Here is a 20,640-nt window from a genome sequence, read left to right as displayed (position 1 = left end):
AGAAGTTAGTCCAGTAAAAGAGATTACCTCACCTTGTATGTCTAATATATTGGGACTGTCCTGACTAAAATAACACAGCGTACATTAATACACTTATACACTTCTTTTCATCCACAGACATCTAAAATCTCAAAGCTCAATATTCAACCAGGGAAAACAATCACAGCATTTCCTGACTCATGCTCTTGGGTTATTGTCAATATTATTTGAATGTATTCTGGAACTGTCTGTGCATGAAATGGCAATTTTTGCCAAGCGACTATGCCAAATTTCAAACTAACAAACTTCAAATTTCAAAGAGAATTTTCACTAGGCATGTGCCCATTTTTGCTCAGAAGGAAACTCGACTGGATAAGGGGCCAATATTTGGATGAAAAACTATGGATATACAACATTTTTTAATTGTTAATGATATGCACAAAGCTCCTCACCATTTCAAGTTATTTCTCTTTTTGTTGTGACTATTTCCTATATCTCTATCAAAGTGCTATAGTTGGAACATTATGCCACTGGAAAAAAAATCCTTCCTGGTAGAAATCTTAAAGTCAAAACTAATAATGAAGATGATTTAGAGATACTAAGATCCTGCCACAGGGCAGGTAGATACATAAAATGGCCTTCTAAGAGGCCACTTCTAGCTCATTCTGTGAAATAGCCAAATACAGCAGACTGATTCCACGCACTTAAGATCTGGGGCCATTCATCTGGGACATATGTGCTTCTGCTTCCCTTGTCCCCAAGGAACATAGAACATAAGGACGGCCATACTGGGTCAGACCAACGGTCCGTCTAGCCCAGTATCCTGTCTTCCAACAGTGGCCATCGCCAGGTGTTTTAGAAGGAATGAACAGAATAGGTAATCATCAAGTAATCCATCATGTGATGCCCATTCCCAGCATCTGGCAAACAAAACCTAGTTTTTAAGAAAATCCAAAGGTTTAAAATTAACACTCAGTGGCATTCCATCTAAATTTGATTAAAAATAAAAGTAGAAACATACAGATCAATGTATACAGACCATTAATGAAGTGAGCGAATGTTGACTGATGCCCTTTAATTCCTAAAGAAAGAGATCCACAGTAGTTCTACACAAAGATTCCCTTACACAGGAGATGCAATTTTTATTCTTCCAATACATATGTACTTTTGGAACTTTAAATAACATATTGCATGCTTGCAAGGAAATTTTAGATTAATTGTGATTCCTGGAGCACAGCACAATTGTTGAAAATATTGCATGCATAAAATTATAGGGAAAATTTCTTTTAGTTATGTAGCACTCATTAGAAAGTCAAGAAAGACCTTTATAAAGCCACATAATATTGGATCCTGATTAGGAATTTTCATTTCATTTTAATGGATTTGTAAAATAGTCATGTATGTGTTATGTTATGTTCTATTATATAAACACTTTCCCCCTTGACTTTAACTGCTAGCGCTTCCCTCCCAGATCCATTTTCTACCTATGAAGACACTATTGGAAAAGCCTTGGAAAATAAAGTTCCCTCACTACCACCTGCTTTTCTAACTATTGCTCTCTCTCCTCCCTCCAAAAGTCACAGCATTCCCTTTCATAGATTCCTTCTCCTCAAGCTCTAAACTTGAGCCTCCATAATCTGGCTTCTGATGTCTCTACACTACTAAAACCACTCTCACAAGAATTTCCCCTTTAGCATGAGGCAAACCTGATCTATCAAGGTTGCATGTGCCTGCAAAGAGGAGGATGAGGGATTAGGAAATCTCATTGTTTTCACAAATCAACACAAATACTTTCCTATAACTAGCGATGAACACAAAGTGAAACATGAAGCCAAACCTCCACAAACTTTGAGACAGCTCACATTCCAGAACTCTCCAGTGGGCCTAAACCTGGACCACAAATCCTGACCCCAGACTTTGAGGACATTGTAATTGAATCAGATTCCAGATCCAAAAGTCATGACTGATTGCTATCTCCACTCACCACCAAGGAAGGAAACACCACCATTTGGCAAGCCAACGTACTGAGTTTGATTCACTCTCTGGTGAGAATAAGTGCCCAGCAGCAGTGGTCAAGCAGACCAAAAGCAATGCTTATACTGCTAAGGGAGAAAGGGGGGCAGAAATGGCACAAAGAAAGAGCAGGGCTGGCTTAGAAGGGGATGTAGCTAGGCTAGTTGGGTCCCTCCAGCAATGCGTCTCTGACAAAGCCCTAGCTGCAAAATGAAGCTGCCCTCCCAGGACAGAATCCCTAAGGGAAGGGGGCACTCTCTCCTGGGGATGAAAGCCTCTCAGCTCTGCTGAGAGTGAATCTAGATTTATGAGGGCCAAATCCATCTCTCATCTCCATGAGTGGAGAGATTTGCCAGGCAGGGGAATTGGTGCAGTTCAGCATCTTACGGAGGAAAGCTAGATGTGGGGTGGTGGGTCAAGCTGTATACAGATGTAGTGCCCTCCTCTACACAGTTCACTTTTATGGCATCACAAAGGAAGTGGGATTGATGTGGACTAAAGATAATGTCAGCTGTTGTCAAGATGAATGCGGAATTTTGGCATAATTGCATGAGCTGAAAATCTATCTATTGTTCTCCTAAAAAGTATTCCTGATCATAGAATAGCACAGCACTCACCTGGAGTAATTTGAAATGTTGAGATGTGAAAAACATGTAGAGGGAAATGCTCCCAGGAAAACACTTTGAAAATGCCTGACAGTAGAAAGAATCTTGGGAATTCCAAAGACAAGAAGATAAGCTCTTTAGAAGTATTTATAAGCCACAGGAAGAAAAAAAGTTGTCCATGGTCAGGGATGCTTTAGCAGTATCCACAGAAGGAGTGAACTCTTGATCTCTGTCCATCGCATCCCTTGGCTATCGCCATTGACAACTCTATTATATCGTTCCTGCCTTCCAAACTAAAAACAAAGTTTAATCTATTAATGCAAATTAAATGATTAATTAACCATGACTTGCTTGGTGTGATCTTCACCATAGCTAAAGATCTGGCTTTAGTGTCTTTCAGTATAAATAATGACTATGATGAATTAATAGTTCACATGAATTAACTGATTTCTCTCTCAACTGTCTAGTCTCAGCCACCACTGCACCATAGCAAAACCAAACAGAGAGCTGATGTTCTGTCCTCAGTTCCCATTAAAGTCAATATAAATTTTGAATTCAAGACTAAAGGTAAAATTAGGTCCCAAAGCCCTGATTCTCCACCACCTTTGCCCTACTGTACCCTCAACATTTACACCTATACAAACCAAGTGCTAAATGGCAGCTTTTTAAACCCATATTGCACAAGTGTAACGTTTAGCAAATCTGGAACTTTTAAGAACTAACAGTTCTTAATATTTCTGGAGCAAATCTGTGTAAATATCTTGGCATTTTTTGTTTCTTCCTGCCTGTCATGAAGTCAAATCACCTTAAATGTGCTATACAGAGGGAATAATTATTTGCTAATGTTTATGTAAAGTAACTGAATTGCATAGAGAAGTATATTGTAACTCATTTGTTAATATGGTGCCAATGTTTCCTTAGAATGTTTTTCTACAAGTTACTTCCAGTCTTTATAAACTGTATTAGGTTTACACACACGTTTACTACAAGACAGCCTCCAGTGTGGCTTTCTTCATTCCTCTCTCGCAGATCCCAGAGAGTAGTGATGGGTAGCAGCTCCTAGCCCTCAAAAGTTCTCACATGTGCAGCTGTACAGGGAGCCATCTTATCACCTCTCTCTTTTTTAAACATATGTAGTATAAGAGACACTAGGAAATAAATTATTATACTATCATGCCTCCCCCCCACTATAATTACACACAACTTTCCATATCTTTCTCAGAAGGTGCCATCTATGTCTTCATGTACTGTGTCCCAGGCAAAACAGAAGTGAGGAACAGGGAAACACTTCAAGGAGTTTAATCAAGACTTTGGCCATAGTCTTAAATCATCTGCCTTAAGAGGCCTTCAAGTATCACTAGACTCAGCCCTAGTCCGTGGAAACCAGACTGAAATGGTGCCTTCTTCAAAATCCAGCTACTCAGGGGACCACGCCCACTGATACAGATCTAATCACTCCATGGGTTTATTGTTTTATGACTGGACTAGTGTAACTTCCTCTCCCCAGGACTGTCTGTGTCTATCAAAGTTAACTAGAAACTCCACTCTGTGCAAGGCGTGGCAGACAGTCTCTGGGGATGGACTAGCTATGGAGAACGTATCAAGTCAGGGCTTTGTGCACTCAGTTGGCTTCTCGCTTGTCCTTGCTCCAGTTTAGGGTTCATTCCCTAATCTTGAACTATTTTAAGGAACCAGGGTACTGTGGAGACTGGCTTCTCTCTTCAAGACTCTCAGAGCCCATTGTACCCTACAGGGACACAGAAACTATCTGTGTCCATGGGGAAACTATCAAGAGAGTGGAGGTACACAGCCTTTTTGGTAACAGGTTGAGGTTCATCCTACTGGCAAGTATCAGAATGATCTTTAGTCATCATGTGACATCTAGTCTTCTTATTACAATGCAAAACCCACCTTTCCACAGAAGCCCACTCACAACAACAGAAGCTAAAAACGAAGTGCAAGAAGAAGAAGCAAGAAAAGGTAGCAGACAGGAACAGAGAGAGAAGGAAAGGAAAGAGAAGAAGAACAGTGGAAAATCCTCCAAGAAACAGCAGCTAAGACCTAAAAGAATGAGAGCAGAGTGTCCTAATTTACTGTATTTCATTGCCTACATGGACTTTAAGGTCAGAAGGGAGCATCATGACCATTGTGATCTTCTAGTCTGACCTTCTGCATATTGCAGGCCACAGAACGACAAGCCCTACTCCTGTAACAGATTCCTAACCTCTGGCTGAGTTACTGAAGTCCTCAAATCATGGTTTAAAGACTTCAAGTTACAGAAGTCATAATTTACACTAGTTTAAACCTGCAAGTGACTCATGCCCCAAGCTGCAGGGGAAGGAAAAAAAACACACCAGGGTTAATGCCAATCTGACCCAGAGTGAAATTCCTTCTCATCATCAAATATGGGGAGCAGTTAGATCCTAAGCCTGTAGGCAATACCCACCAGGCAGATACCTGGGAAAGAATTCTCTGTAGTAGTTCAGAACCCTTCCCATCTAGTGTCCTGTCTCTGGCCACTGGGGATTTTTGCCACTAGCAGTCGACCGTGGGTCGCACACCATTGTAAGCAGTCCCATCATACCATCCATCCATCCCCTTCATATACTTATCAAGCTCAGTTTTGAAACTAGTTAGGTTCCCACCCCCAACTGCTCCCCTTGGAAGGCTGTTCCCGAACTTCACTTCTGTGATGGTTAGAAATCTTTTTCTAATGTCAAGCCTAAACTTGTTGATGGAGAGTTTATATCCATTTGTTTTTGTGCCTACATTAGTGTTTAACTTAAATAACTCCTCTGCCTTCCTGGTATTTATCCCTCTGGTGTATTTATAGAGTGCAAGCGTATCTCTCCTCAGCCTTCTTTTGGTTAGGTTAAACAAAGACAAGTTCTTTGAGTCTCCTCTCATATGGTAGGTTTTCCATTCCTCTGATCATCCTCATAGCCTTTTTCTGCACCTGTTCCAGTTTGAATACATCTTTCTTGAACATGGAAGAATAGAACTGCACACAGTATTCCAGATGAGGCCTCAAAAATGCCTTGTATACTGGTACTAACACTTACCTGTCTCTACTGAAAATACCTCACCTGATGCATCCTAGGACTGCATTAGCATTTTTCACAGCTCCATCACATTGGCCACTCATAGTCATCCTGTGGTCAAACAATACACCTAAGTCTTTCTCCTCCTCAGTTACTTCCAAATGATAAGTCCCCAGCTTCCAGCAAAAATTCTTCTTGTTAGGCCCTAAATGTATGACTTTGCACTTTGCACTATTAAATTTTATCCCATTTCTATTACATCCTACATGGTTTGCGTTTTAGATATATTATAGATCAGAAAGAGAGAGAGAAAAATCAGTGTGTCTCTTGCTTGATGCACTGATCTTAAACTCCTGTTCCGCACAGTTATGGTTTCTACGGGATACAGTTACAATTTCTGTTGATTTTAGAGAAATAGGACTATCATGAAACTTTAATGTACCATACACTCTAAAAATTCTGTGATGCCTCCTATACAGGAAGGGTGTGCACATATTCTGCACTGCCCCAGGAAAAGAAAAACAGAAATAGTTTTGTAAAAGCAGCAAAGAGTTCTGTGGCACCTTATAGACTAACAGACATTTTGGAGCATGAGCTTTCGTGGGTGAATACCCACCCACTTCGTCAGATGCATGTAGTGGAAATATCCAGGGACAGGTATATATATACAGGCAAGCTAGAGATAATGCGGTAGTTCAATCAGGGAGGAGGAGGCCCTGTTCTAGCAGTTGAGGTGTGAAAACCAAGGGAGGAGAAACTGGTTCTGTAATTGTGTATTCCACACACAGATGGAATACAAGCTGTCAGGAACAGTATCCCTGATGATGCTACAGCACAACTGGCTGCTGAGCTCTGTGCCTTTAGCCTCACACACAACTATTTCAAATTTAATGACAATATATATCTCCAGATCAGTGGCACAGCTATGGGCACCCACATGGCCCCACAATATGCCAATATTTTTATGGCAGACCTGGAACAACACTTCCTCAGCTCTCGTCCACTCACGCCCTTCTCTACCTACGCTACATTGATGACATCTTCATCATCTGGACCCATGGGAAGGAGTCTCTGGAAAAATTCTACCACGATTTCAACAGCTTCCACCTCCCCATCAGCCTCAGCCTGGACCAATCTACACAGGAGGTCCACTTCCTAGACACCACGGTGCAAATAAGTGATGGTCACATTACCACCACCCTATACCAAAAACCTACTGACCGCTATGCCTACCTTCATGCCTCCAGCTTCCATCTCGGGCACATCACACGATCCATTGTCTACAGCCAGGCACTGAGATACAACCGCATCTGCTCTAACCCCTCAGACAGAGACCAACACCTACAAAATCTCCACCAAGCATTCTCAAAACTACAATACCCACATGAGGAAATAAGGAAACAGATCAACAGAGCCAGATGTGTACCCAGAAGCCTCCTACTGCAAGACAAACCCAAGAAAGAAACCAACAGGACTCCACTGGCCATCACATACAGTCCCCAGCTAAAACCTCTCCAACGCATCATCAGGGACCTAAAACCCATCCTGGACAATGATCCCACACTTTCACAGGCCTTGGGTGGTAGGCCAGTCCTCGCCCACAGGCAACCTGCCAACCTGAAACATATTCTCACCAGTAACTGCACACCGCACCATAGGAACTCTAGCTCAGGAACCAATCCATGCAACCAACCTCGACGCCAACTCTGCCCACATATCTACATCAGCGACACCATCACAGGACCTAACCAGATCAGCCACACCATCACCGGTTCATTCACCTGCACATCCACCAATGTAATATACGCCATCATATGCCAGAAATGCCCCTCTGCTATGTACATCGGCCAAACTGGACAGTCGATACGGAAAAGGATAAACGGACACAAATCAGATATTAGGAATAGCAATATACAAAAACCTATAGGAGAACACTTCAACCTCCCTGGCCACACTATAGCAGACCTTAAGGTAGCCATTCTGCAGCAAAAAAACTTCAGGACCAGACTTCAAAGAGAAACTGCTGCGTTTCAGTTCATCTGCAAATTTGACACCATCAGCTCAGGATTAAACAAAGACTGTGAATGGCTTGCCAATTACAAAACCAGTTTCTCCTCCCTTGGTTTTCACACCTCAACTGCTAGAACGGGGCCTCATCCTCCCTGACTGAACTACCTCATTATCTCTAGCTTGCCTGCATATATATATATATATATATACACACACACACACCTGCCCCTGGATATTTCCACTACATGCATCTGACAAAGTGGGTATTCACCCACAAAAGCTCATGCTCCAAAATGTCTGTTAGCCTATAAGGTGCCACAGGACTCTTTGCTGCTTTTACAGGTCCAGACTAACATAGCTACCCCTCTGATACTAGGAATAGTTTTGTGCTTTGGTTATTTCACATTAAACTCAACCGAGAAAGAAAATCTTTAGAACAGAAATCTCTCATTGCAAACAGAATATTATTGCAGTCCAAAAGAGAGCTGACTTTCTATTTTGAAAACAAACAAGCACTTGATTTAGTGTCTAGAATATGAGGAAGGAGAGAGGAAAGATAACCATGGCAGTTGCAGACTTTGCAAATGTCTAATTAAGAAAAAGCTGTCACTTTTAATAACTGGGATATTATTTGGGTTACATCCAAATTGAAAAGGTTGATAAAATCGGCATCCTTCTAAGAATCCAAAATCCTTAGAAATGATATATGCATGTTAATTGTTGTAATCTGAAATAGTTTCCTTTGCATGAAAATCTTAAAGGCACATCCAGTTTCCATTTGTGCAAGTCATCAGACACATTTGCAGTGAAGACAACTTTTTTTATACCATATAGGTACACACAGAGAATACAAAGTTATATTAGCATGAGTTTGGTATGACTGCACTGGCAAAGTCACTAGTAAATTAAGTAGATCATTCCAAACAAGTAGTGATAAAAACCATACCACACAATAATACCATTTATTCTGAACATGTTACATTTGGTATGTTACAGAAAATATTTGAGATACATTTTACTGAGCTTCAAAAAAATGTTAGTACTAAGAGTTGCAGCCCTGTTCTTGCCTTCAAAGGGACTACTCACATGCTTAAAATTAAGCATGTGCTTAAGTACTTTGCCAGATTGAGGCCTCATTGAATATTAGCATAGCAGTATAGAGCCCAGAGGGAAATATGAATATCTCTATAAGTAACCAAAAGTATTTTTCTCTACTGAAAAATGTTATGATTTGAAAGCCTAATGTCAAGGTGCAAAACAGATGCTGGGTTCCATTGGCAAGCTTGGAAGTTTCCCTACCCAGTTGTATACAGATTTCCATTGCTAGCACTGTGCAGCGACAAGATATTGACATTTAAACCCATCATTGGTGAAGTTTGCCTCATTCTAGAACTTGGGCCAGAGTAATTTTGAATGGCAATTCCCCCATGTGAGGGAAACAAAGAAACATTTCTCTGTCAGGTTGCCTTTTTCTTTTTAGGTAATTGTTTGTTGAAGGCTCAAGGTGTGGAATTTTAGAAGTAGTCCCAGAGTAGATGAATTCTTTGCCATTGCAGGCCCATGTAGTAAATTTTATTTATCACATGGTTCTCCAATTAGTTATATTGGTATCATCACCATAGGCAGTGGGAATATGTATGTACACAGCCATTTGTGCACATAACGTGTGTATTATACAGGTAAAATAGTACCTCTATATTAAGGCTGGAGTCTATTTTACAGTTAAAGAAGATATTCAGCCTCTTTGTTTTGCAAGATGAATACGGTGCATCTTTCCCAAATTTACAGCACATTATTTGTGGGTGAATATTGAATTTTCTGGAATTTGTAAGTAAATCTGTTACTTGGTTTATGAATTGAAATTAATTAAAAATTAGCACTTTAAGGAAACTCTTTCCCCGTCTCTCAGTTTTTGTCAGTTCCTTTCTCCTGATAAATGGCTGGCCTGCTATAATTTGCATTTTCCATACAGTTAAAACTCCCAGTCAGCTAGTGATGAGTGTACATTTAACAAAATCAGTTTGTAATTAAACACCATTATTAATGATTTTTCTCCTATCGTGTGTGTGTGTGTGTGTGTGTGTGTGTGTGTGTGTGTGTGTGTGTGTGTGTGAGAGAGAGAGAGAGAGAGAGAGAGAGAGAGAGAGATGTGCATGTGTGTGTTTTTGGGACCCACCAGGTATGTTCAGGGCTAGCAACCAACATGTCTTCAGTACTTTCCTTCAAGTCATGGTACATCTTGCATGCTATTAAGTATATTAAGAATGTTTGGGGTACCACAGCACTCCAGCAACCCCAGCAAGAGGGGACAACTATACATCTTATATGCATTTTATCAAAAACCCAGGATGTTTCCCCAAATGAAAGTTTGTTTACAAGGGATGAAACATCGCTAGGGATGTCATATCTAAAAGCAAGGGAATGCCAAGTTATAGGACATCTCTTAACCACTCACTAATGCCCACACACATCATCTCCATGGATGCTGATAGACTCCACATCTTCACAAGGAACTTCCATCGGCTTCCAACACACAAGAAAAACACACAACACATTAGCTGCCCTCACAGTATAGTACAAAACTTTAATTACAGCTTCATATTTCCTCTACAAAAACATGCAACCTGAGTACACATGCACTCCACACAGTCAACCTGAGTACGCATCAACACTGAGTATTTGCTAATGTTGTGTGTGTGTGTGTGTGTGTGTGTGTGTGTGTGTGTGTGTGTGTGTGTGTGTGTGAGTGAGAGAGAGAGAGAGAGAGAGAGATCATTCAAATACACACAAAATGTGGAACTATTTGGATCCATTTATGAAATTACAGATATAGAATCACTAAAATGTGGAATTGGAAGGGAACCTCGATAAGTCGTCTAGTCCAGTCTCCTGCACTCATGACAGGACTAAGTATTATCTAGACTATCCCTGACAGGTGTTTCTCTAATCTGCTCTTAAAAACTTCCAAGGACAGAGATTCCACAACCTACTTAGGTAGGTTGGTCCAATGCTTAACTACCCTTAATGTCTAACCTAAATCTCCCTTGCTGCAGTTTAAACCCATTATGTTTTATCGTGTCTTCAGTGAATAAGGAGAACAATTTATCACCCTTCTTTTTATAACAACCTTTTATATATCTGAAGACTTATGTCCCCACTCAGTCTTCTCACCTCGACTAAACAAACCCAGTTTTTCAATTTTTCCATAATAGGTTTTCTAGATCTTAAATCATTTTCGTTACTCTTCTCTGGATTTTTTCCAATTTGTCCACATCTTCCCCACAGTGTGATGCACAGAACTGGACATGGTATTCCAGTTGAGGCCTTATTAGTGCTAAGAAGCATGGAAGAATTACTTCCCATGTCTTGCTTACAACACTCCTGCTAATACATTCCAGAATGATGTCTGCTTTTTCTGCAGCAGTGTTACACTGTTGCAGGGCCGGTGCTTCCATTAGGTGACCCTACGCAATCGCCTAGGGCTCCAGGATTCAGAGGGTGGCATTTTGTGCACTCCCCATGGGGCGCGCGAGAGCTTCGGATTCCACTCTCGTCGCGTCGCTGAAGAAGGACCTCCGCCAACATGCCGTGGAAAACAATGGCAGGCAATTGAGCTACCGCTGACGTTTTGGCAATGACTGCTGCTGTCACCTGTGGCATTTTGGCGGAGGGTCCTTCTTTGGCGGTGCGACAGCAGCAGAACCGGAAGCCCCCATGCGCCCCGTGGGGAATGCGCAAAATGCCGCCCCCCTGAATTCTGCCTAGGGCGCCAGAAATCCTGGCACTGCTCCTGCACTGTTGACTCATTTAGTTTGTGATCCACTGTAACCCTAGATTATTTTCTGCATTACTCCTTCCTAGGCAGTCATTTCCATTTTGTATTTGTGTAATTGAGTATGCCTTCCTAAGTAGAGTACTTTGCATTTGTCCTTGTTGAATTAAATCCTATTTATTTCAGACCATTACTCCAGTTTACCAAGATCATTTGGAATTCTAATCCTGCCCTCCAAAGCACTTACAACCCCTCCAAGCTTGATATCATCCACAACTTTATAAATGTACTCTCTATGCTATTTCAAAATTATTGATGCTGACTAAAATGCTGAAAAATTCCACTCAGAAAGAAAAAAAGAGTCCAGGAGAAGGGGTTCTAAGAGTTCTGAGTGTAAAATAAAATTGTACTGCACTGAAGTATTTTAAAACATCTTAATTTTAGTGCTGTTACTTTACCATATGTACCTGAATAAACAAATTGTATGAACATGTATTAAGTTTTCAGAAATAATAAACGTTGGCACCATCTAAGTATTTTAATCTTTAATAGACTTTTTCTAATGTTGCCTGAACACAATCTTGTTCTATCTTTATTAGATCTCTTCTGTTAAAGTAAGTGAAATTTGTTGGCCTCCTAAAACAGGTCTCACTATATATAAATGATTTCTAGGCTGTTATGCCACTTGCAGTAGCATATTTTAAGACTGCCTCAGGGATGGAATTGTGATGGTGATTGTGTAGGGCAGTTCGCAATGTGACAGTGGTACCTTCATCCAGCATGAGTAAATGGAAAGAATCTGATTGAGCTGAAAAGAAACCGCTACCCATGGTGGAGGGAAGAGATCAAATGAAAAAGCAAAGACCATAGCATAGAATGAGGAGAAGACGACACACAACAAGACCAGCTGCTCTTCAGCCACAGATCAGCACATCCACAGTATGAGTGACACCAGATTAAAATTCCAAGGTCAGATGGGCTTTATTCAGGTAACCTTTTGCTAAAACAATAGCAATTGGTCACTGTGGGGTCAGAGTGGAGAAATCACACCCACCATTGCATTACAAAGTCCACCCTCACTGTTCTTGTTGATAGTCCTGTTTAATCCAAGTGCTAGAAGATGTGATGATATTTAAGGTAGAATTCTGTGAAAAACACAATTAAACATTGACATCTGAGATGTCCAAATGCCTCAGGTCACTACCATTGCCCTAGCTACAGGAGATTTGTATGGACAGATGTAACAGCTACATGACTTCCTGTGGTACAGAAGTATATAGGCCTGCATCATTTTACATGGCCTTCCCTCAGTAAAAGCAGCCAGATTTTTAAAAAGATAATTAAAATATATATCCTACATCATCCTTGCAAGTCAAAAATAAAATGAAGGGGGTGTGAATATTTAGATTGAAATGGTATATTTCACAAAACAAAAGTTGTACTGAAAATATGGGCATTTGTACACGCAATTATAAGTCGCGCTTTGTGCAACTGTCTGGACAATGTCTGTTTTTCAAGGATGAATGCACATTTTGAAGGCATAATTTGGGCACCTATTTTGGGAAATTTGCCTCAGAGGAGATGAATATCAGGAGTGTCCTTGAAAGCAGACACCTTTCTCTCACACATTCCAAGTAGAAGTGTTGCAAAGTTAACTTGTCAAGAAGGCATTGATTGGACATGACATTCTGTGTTCAAGCCAATATTGGCTGCAAGAATCTGGCTCCATTCCAAAATGCTAACTCTCATTATTGCAAAAAGATAGTTCACTTTATCTAATTATTTGTGCCATGCAGAATGGTGTCTTTATATATATATATATATATATATATAAATAAAAATAAACAGTCAAATAAGGACAAATACTTAAAAACAATTATGGGATAAGCCAAATACTTTAAAAACCATTATGTTCACCATCTTTTTAACACCTACACACTTAAATCAAAACAGAAAGCTAGTATTTATTCCACATGGCAGTCAAATCTCTACATGATGTACATCAGAGAGCAGCAAAATAAAATGTGCAAGTCACTCATGTGCCTTTTTGTTCTTGAATCCAAGACGTGGCTTCCAGCCAGCTTAACTCAGCAATGCTACGTGCCGTAAGAGATGAAATAATAGAAGGCAGTTCATGGGAGGAAATCCTTAAAAGTCAGAATGCCTCAATATGCCACTCTGCTGTCCGTCATTTTCAGACCAGGAGTTAAGGAGACAGCCTCACTTGTAGAAACTGGCAGCTTAATTTTGGCAGAAGAAACACTTGTGAAAAATTAACAAGAGGAATTACTACAGACAAGAGAGATTGGGATGGTGTGATAGGGTATAGAAATCCCACCCAGGACCACAGGGGGTTAAGGAGCTGCTCTAGGCTCAACCATTTCCATCCTATCACATCTGCATGACTTGCACAAAGCTGGAAGAGGAATTTAAAGGGGAGCAAAACAGCTCAGCTGCAGGCAGACCAGGGAAGAGAACAGACATTCAACCATCAGCTCCTGAGGAATGGGCTGACTGAAGGCAGGAGCTTCCCAGCCAATTCAGTTGGTATTCACTGGAAGTCGGGGAAAAGGATATATCCAGTGTCTGGCAAGAGAGGTTTCAGGCAATGAGAGCTGGAACAGCATTAATCAACTCCTGCGAAGACCTGCTTAGTGGACTGTGGTCAGAAAGGAACTGGCTAGAATGTTCTGGGAACAGTGAGGGGCCTTTGGTTGAGGCATAGTAGAGTTCAGAACTAACCAAAAGGTATTACATAGAGTTAAACAATGGAATGGCAAGAGGTGTTCCTTCATGACTGTTGATGGATACGTAATTGAGATAATCCTGTGCACACTATCATAAACAAATGGAGAACTCTACAGCTTTCAATAGTCCTCATTTCATTGGTACACTGTGTATGCAATAGACTAAGGATCAGATCCAAAGGCCAGTGAAGTCAACATAAAGACTTGCACTGATTTCAGTGGGCCTTGGATAAGAGCCTAAATCCAGACAGGCAGAGCCTAGTAAACTTAAAGTTCTTCTAATTCACCATCACCCTCATAAATAGTATCAGCTATGCAATTTATAGTGAAAGTCTCCCTCACACAAATGAATTAGGGCCAAAAAATCAGAAGCATTAACACATATGAAGTATTTTTCATGCAATTAGTTTGTTCAACCTTTTATTTAAAGCTTTGTGAAAGAAGGTTGATTCCTGGAGTTTCTCTCCTACCCTCTAATTTACTAAACCATATGGGAATGCTTTAGAAGTAAAATGATGGAAGAAGAAATATTAGCTGTTAAGAACTTAAATGCGAGTGAGATTCAAATATCACTGTGAATAGTTACTTTGCAGTCAATACCTATAAGCTTATTTGTATTAGAAATTATTAATATTTCACCCCTAGGTATTTTGGAAGAAAACGCTAAATTCTGCAAATGATTAAAGAGAATAAATCACTTTTTACACAAAAGGCACATTGAAATAGGCTATGAATACTGAATTAACCTTCAGAATTTTTATTTTGGCACAAAGCCTTAGCCTCCCTTAAAATGTGTGATACACCATCTTTTTTTGTTTAATATTCTAGATGCCTTCCCAGTACAGCTGATATTCTAGATTCCTAAGCTAACATGTGCTACCCTAAATTATTTATTTAAAATGTGCTTCCAAACATTTTGGAAGAAGGAGACCCAAGACAGCAGCAAACTTTTAAATTATTGACCTTTCACCCTAAGTATCCCTAAAACTCATCTGAGATAACATTTAATTTCTAAACTGAAATGTCAAAACATTCCCTCCACCACCACCCCGCATTCTTTTTTTACCTAGCATCAATCTAGTTTTACACTTTTCTGTTTACATTAATTTAGTTCACATGAAAGATGATAGGCCTATGCAACCATGCACTATGGCAGTATCAGAAGATTTACCCTATTTACTAGTAGTGCTGTGTGGTGGCTATAGCCTCCCAGAATCCTAGAACAGCAATCTGAGGTGTAAAACTAAGAAAAACAAAGATTATTCAGAGTTGACACTCCTTTCAAGATGAATGGAGGCTGTTTGCACCTCTGTCCGGCATAAATCCTCCTCTTTTCTCCCTGGCAGCTCTGGAGGTCCCTACACAGCCCTGCCTCAGTGGGGTGGCCTGTAGGGAAAAATCTGTTCACACCCACCTCAGAGGAACTCCCTAATACACAGGTCAGTTGCTCAGGCTGTGTCCTGGTAATAAGACTGGGGCAATAACCCATAGACACCTCATTTTTTTCAGGTTCTCTACACTCTCAGAAAGACACCCCCCAGTTTACATTCATTTCACATTTGGAATATTATTTTTGCATAAGGACTTGACTTTTTCATGAAGTTTAAATTGTGTAGAACTCAACTGGTTATGAAAAGCTTCCTATTTGTCACTGATAGGTGGGTTTGTCTAGTCCTGGACCTGTAGATTTAAGTCATCTGAATTAGGTGCAGCACAGTCAGCATCTGTGCAAGCTTCTGTACACATTGCTCCCTGCTTATTTGCCTCAACTATACTGAGGAAGAACCACTTCTGCTATGAACTAGTGAACTCTGAGATCCACTTTTTGAAACATGATAAACAAAACCCATAAGTAGGGGGTGGAAGTTGCTTAGGTTTCACAGGGTGCAGTGATTGGAGAATCAGGCTCAGTGTTTCTAAGCAGAACAATGGTGCAGTGCAGATTTAAAAATGTTATTAAAGTGAATGTTTGAAATGAAAGATACACAAGTTTGAGAGGGAAAGTACTGTACATCTGGGGTCAGGCTTGTGTTATGGGGGGTTACAGATATCATTTGCAAGGATGAAAAGATAAATACATATTGCATAACTGGCATAGACCTAGATTGGGGTGCAAGGGTATTTAAAGTGACAGTGGATAAGTGGGCTCGGGTACGCCACCCATGGATGAATAAGGAATCCAAGTCAGTATCGGTGTAGCAGATAAGTACATGGGTGGAGTGCGTCCCTTGGTCCGTCAGGGAAGGAAGTGGGTTACATTCAAATTTTTAGTTTTGAATGAAACTTCTGTACAACTGTACAAAGTAACAACTGTAACGTCTAATCAAGTTTATGTGAGACTCCAGAGCAACACAGAGCTTTCTTCATCACAAGGCAATTTTCCAAGCAAGCGCTATACTTGGCTACTCAACCACTAGTCTGTTAGAATTACTAGCTCAATCATAGAAACTACTGTAAAAGCTGGCAATCTGCATGTCTGTTTAAACAACAGCAGGCTGAAAATCAAGAGAAATTACATGGGCAAAACTCACCGAGCGGAATTTGAGGTGTCACTCATTTTTGTATAAAGACAAATCTTCCAGTCTGATTTGCATAACACACTCTGTGGACGTCATTTGGTTTTTATTCTATTGGTGCCCTTTTGAACTATAGTCTTTAATTTCTCTTGTCAATTTCTTCAAAACTTCCTGAGCATTATGTAAATGAGTCAGTAAATATAAGATGTGGTTTCCAAAGAAAGGACAACACAACAAAGGCTTTTGTAATCACAGTAGTTCAACACATTTCTAAACGTAATGCATTGGCAATAAAATAAAGAGGAAGCCTGTAAAATCTAGTTTACTGAATAAAGCAGAAGTCAGATTAAATGAAATGAAAACAATGAATGCATTCTTTTTACTGTGCTCAGGTCACAGGATTTAAATGTTATAACAATATAAGATCCCATTGATCATGAGAGGAGCACTCAAAGGGCCAATGTTAGGGTGCAGCCGAGCAGCACTCAACACAGGTTTCAAGGACAAAATTTTACAGAATTACTGGAAGTCAAGAACAGTGCTATGTATGGCACAGCCAAAGGTTTGAACTGCAGTGAATCTAAAATACAAATGAGAATTAATTCTCAAGGAGGAACCTGACTGTAAGCACAGAGTTCACCAATTCAATCTTATAATTTTTAGAGACAGTTAAAAGGTAACTTGATCACTATCTATAAGCGAGAATGTGGGGAACCAAAATTTGATACTAGAAGGCCCTTCAATCTAGCAAAGTATAACAAGGTTCAATGGCTGGAAGTTGTAACCAGATAAATTCAGACAAGAAATAGTGTGCACATTTTTTACAGTGAGAGTAATTAACCACTGGAACAACTTGTCACAGCCCCTGAGTAGGCTACTCCTGCTGAGACCCTCTTGCAGTCCCCAAAGTGCATCCCTATTATGTGGCAGGCCTATGCCTCCATTTTGCCTTGGGGTGGGATCTCATGATCCACCCATATCCAACTGGGTCTCCAGTTTATACTCACAGTTGCCAGCTGTGTTATTTAGCTAGCACAATGGGCCTGGCACCTGCAGGAGCCATCCTCTCGGAGCCTATGAAAGCATGTGTTTGCAGTTATATGGAAACAGCTACTTCAAAACAAAGCAGGATTTATTCTGCCCATAAGGTACACAGCACTTTGTTATTTTATACCGACTTCTCTAACACACATTCCTTTACGTACGCTTAACCCCTTTATCCATAGCCCAGGCAAGTCTGGTTTATTCCCTGTCTACAAGTTGAAAGAAAGCCTAGATTGCTTGCAGCCTGCTCCCTCTCCAAAAAGAAACACTAGAAAGGGAAAAGGTACAGAGAAGGGCAACAAAAATTATTAGGGGTATGGAATAGCTTCCATATGAGGAGAGATTAAAAAGACAGACTGTTCAGCTAGGAAGAGAAATGACTAGGGAGGATCTGATAGATATCTATAAATTCATGAATGGTTTGGAGAAAGGATAAATAACACTCCCTTATTCCCTTTCACATAACACATGAACCAGGGGTCACCCAATGAAATTAATAGGCAGCAGGTTTAAAATAAACAAAAGGAAGTAGTCAACACATAGTCAACCTGAGGAACTTTTTCCCAGGGCATGGTGTGGAGGCTAAATGTATAACTGGATTCAAAAACCATTCTACTGGGGAGGGAGTTGGAAAGGAAGTTCTGCAGAGAAACTGTGTGGCCTATGAATAGAACATAGCCAAGTTATGGGAGCTTCACTTTAGAGCAGTGGCTCCCAAACTTGTTCCGCTGCTTGTTCAGGGAAAGTCCCTGACTGGCCAAGCCGGTTTGTTTACCTGCCACGTCCACAGGTTAGGCTGATCGCAGCTCCCAGTGGCCGCAGTTCACTGCTCTAGGCCAATGGGAGCTGCTGGAAGTGGCGGCCAGTACGTCCCTCAATCCGCACCACTTCCAAAACAGCTCCCATTGGCTTGGAGCAGTGAACCATGACCACTGGGAGTCCCGATTGGCCAAACCTGCAGACGTGGCAGGTAAACAAACCGTCCCAGTCCGCAAGGGTTTTCCCTGCACAAGTGGCGGAACAAGTTTGGGAACCACTGCTTTAGAGTAATACAGAGGAGCAAATTGTGGACAGGTTGAAAGGCATATAAAGAAGAAAAAAAAAAGAAAATTCTGTGCAAAAATCTGTAAATGCTACATCAAAGTTGGGATTTTTACCATGCAAGAGTCAGGAAAAAAATACATTTTAAAAACAACATCATCTCATTACCAGATCATACATCAAATAGTACAGAATGCTACATACGTGAAACTGTTACATATAAAGTGTAATCATATCAATAAATAATAACTGACGTATGATGCTAGCACATATGAGCCACAGTCAAAAATCCTTGTGCTAGGCACTGTACACACCTATAATGAAATGAGTATCTTCCCTGGAGGACTTAACCAACAGAATAAAACAAAAATTACTTTAAAAAATCAAATACAGAAGAGGAAAAATTGTGGGAACCTTCACTCTCAATTATCTATTTCTGTTTGTTTAAAGCCTCAGCCTTAACACTGCATTAACATATGTATTTGCATATAAATAGAACTAAGTAAATTAATGAAGGGATACAAGAAAACTGAACAGGAAGGCAGCTAGCTTTTAATAAGGCTGTTAAATATGTTGATTTTATTGTTTAGATTAAAACATCAGCCTTTGCAAATTATCTTAGTGATAATTCATAATGGAAAAATTATATCAATGCTGGAGTTTGATAAAGAATTCTATAATCTGATTCACTCTACCAAATGCAGTTAAAAGTTATTAGACTGCTAACACTCTAACTTTTGTATAACATATTATTCTGCAGGAAAATTAAACACCCATCTAAGATCCACTTTCCTTTTTATGAGGAAAAATGTTGCACAACTTTAACAGAAGCATTCGAGTATATGATATGCTGTATTTTAAGAAAATTATTTCCGTACACTGGAGAACTGAAAATCCATGGAGAATCACACCAGCGAAAGTTCAGTAACAATAATATGTAACTGATAGTTAAAATTAAGTTCTGGAGTTATCAATAAGCCCTCACGGTGTGAGCTTGCGGCCCCCATTAACACTAATTACAGTGGCACAGCAGCACCATTGTACTTAAGCTTGTGTCATTACTTCTGTTTAAAGGTCGATATTTCTAAGTCCTCTAAAATCAACATGGTCACTTGGATTCCTTGGACATTTGGTGTGCCTCAGAAGAGTCACTTGAGACAGGGACTGTGAAGATGTAAGCCCTGAAAAAAAACAGTCTCAGTTTTAACAAAGGGAGTGCAAGGCACCACTAAATCCTCACAGGACCGAAAGCGGTATTTACAAAAATGTACATTTTTATAGTGTCCATGCACCAATACAAAACAATAGCTACAGGGTTTCCATTCCTGCCATCTTATATGCTTTAAAGCTTAGCACCTGTGAGTGTTCCAAAACCCAAATAGTTACTCAGATCACTTTGAAATTTGGTGCACCGCATGGGAACATGGGTAGTGTTAGTGATCCAAATTTGGGGTCATTTGAAGTCAGAGTTACTTGGCCCCACCCCCCACAAAATGTTTTATTTTCTGCTGCCTTGTTCTGTTAAACAGAGAGGTACTAATGAACGAATGAATGACAGACCTCATTGAGATTGTTAGCTGTGAACTTACCCTGATTTTCCCCTCTGGTGTTATCTGGATCGGTGATCTGCTAGATCACTCCAATCCTTGACTCTGGGAGCCAGTCTTACCCTAGTCTGCTGTGAGAACCTCCACCCCTGGGCTGTTCACGCACAGCCTCTAGCATGCAAGCTGCTCCTAGGATTGTGCAACCAAATGACATTAGCCAATATCTCCGGTCCCAGACACAATCCTAGGAACCTCCGTCTTGCAGTGTCCAGTTATGCCCACTGGATGCTGCAAGCTTATACGAATTCATCAATTTAACAAAGAA

The 20,640-nt window shown here is 40.4% G+C and overlaps 1 protein-coding gene across 1 annotated transcript in view; it reads right to left on the bottom strand.

Moving 5' to 3' along the window:
* Nucleotides 1-20,640, bottom strand: part of OCA2 (OCA2 melanosomal transmembrane protein) — a 301,354-nt gene that overhangs the window by 106,090 nt on the left and 174,624 nt on the right. The gene's annotated exons all lie outside the window — the stretch shown is intronic.

Source organism: Gopherus flavomarginatus, chromosome 1, assembly GCF_025201925.1.
Source record: "Gopherus flavomarginatus isolate rGopFla2 chromosome 1, rGopFla2.mat.asm, whole genome shotgun sequence".
NCBI classification, from domain to species: Eukaryota; Metazoa; Chordata; order Testudines; family Testudinidae; genus Gopherus; species Gopherus flavomarginatus.
This window is presented reverse-complemented; position numbering and strand designations above follow the sequence as displayed.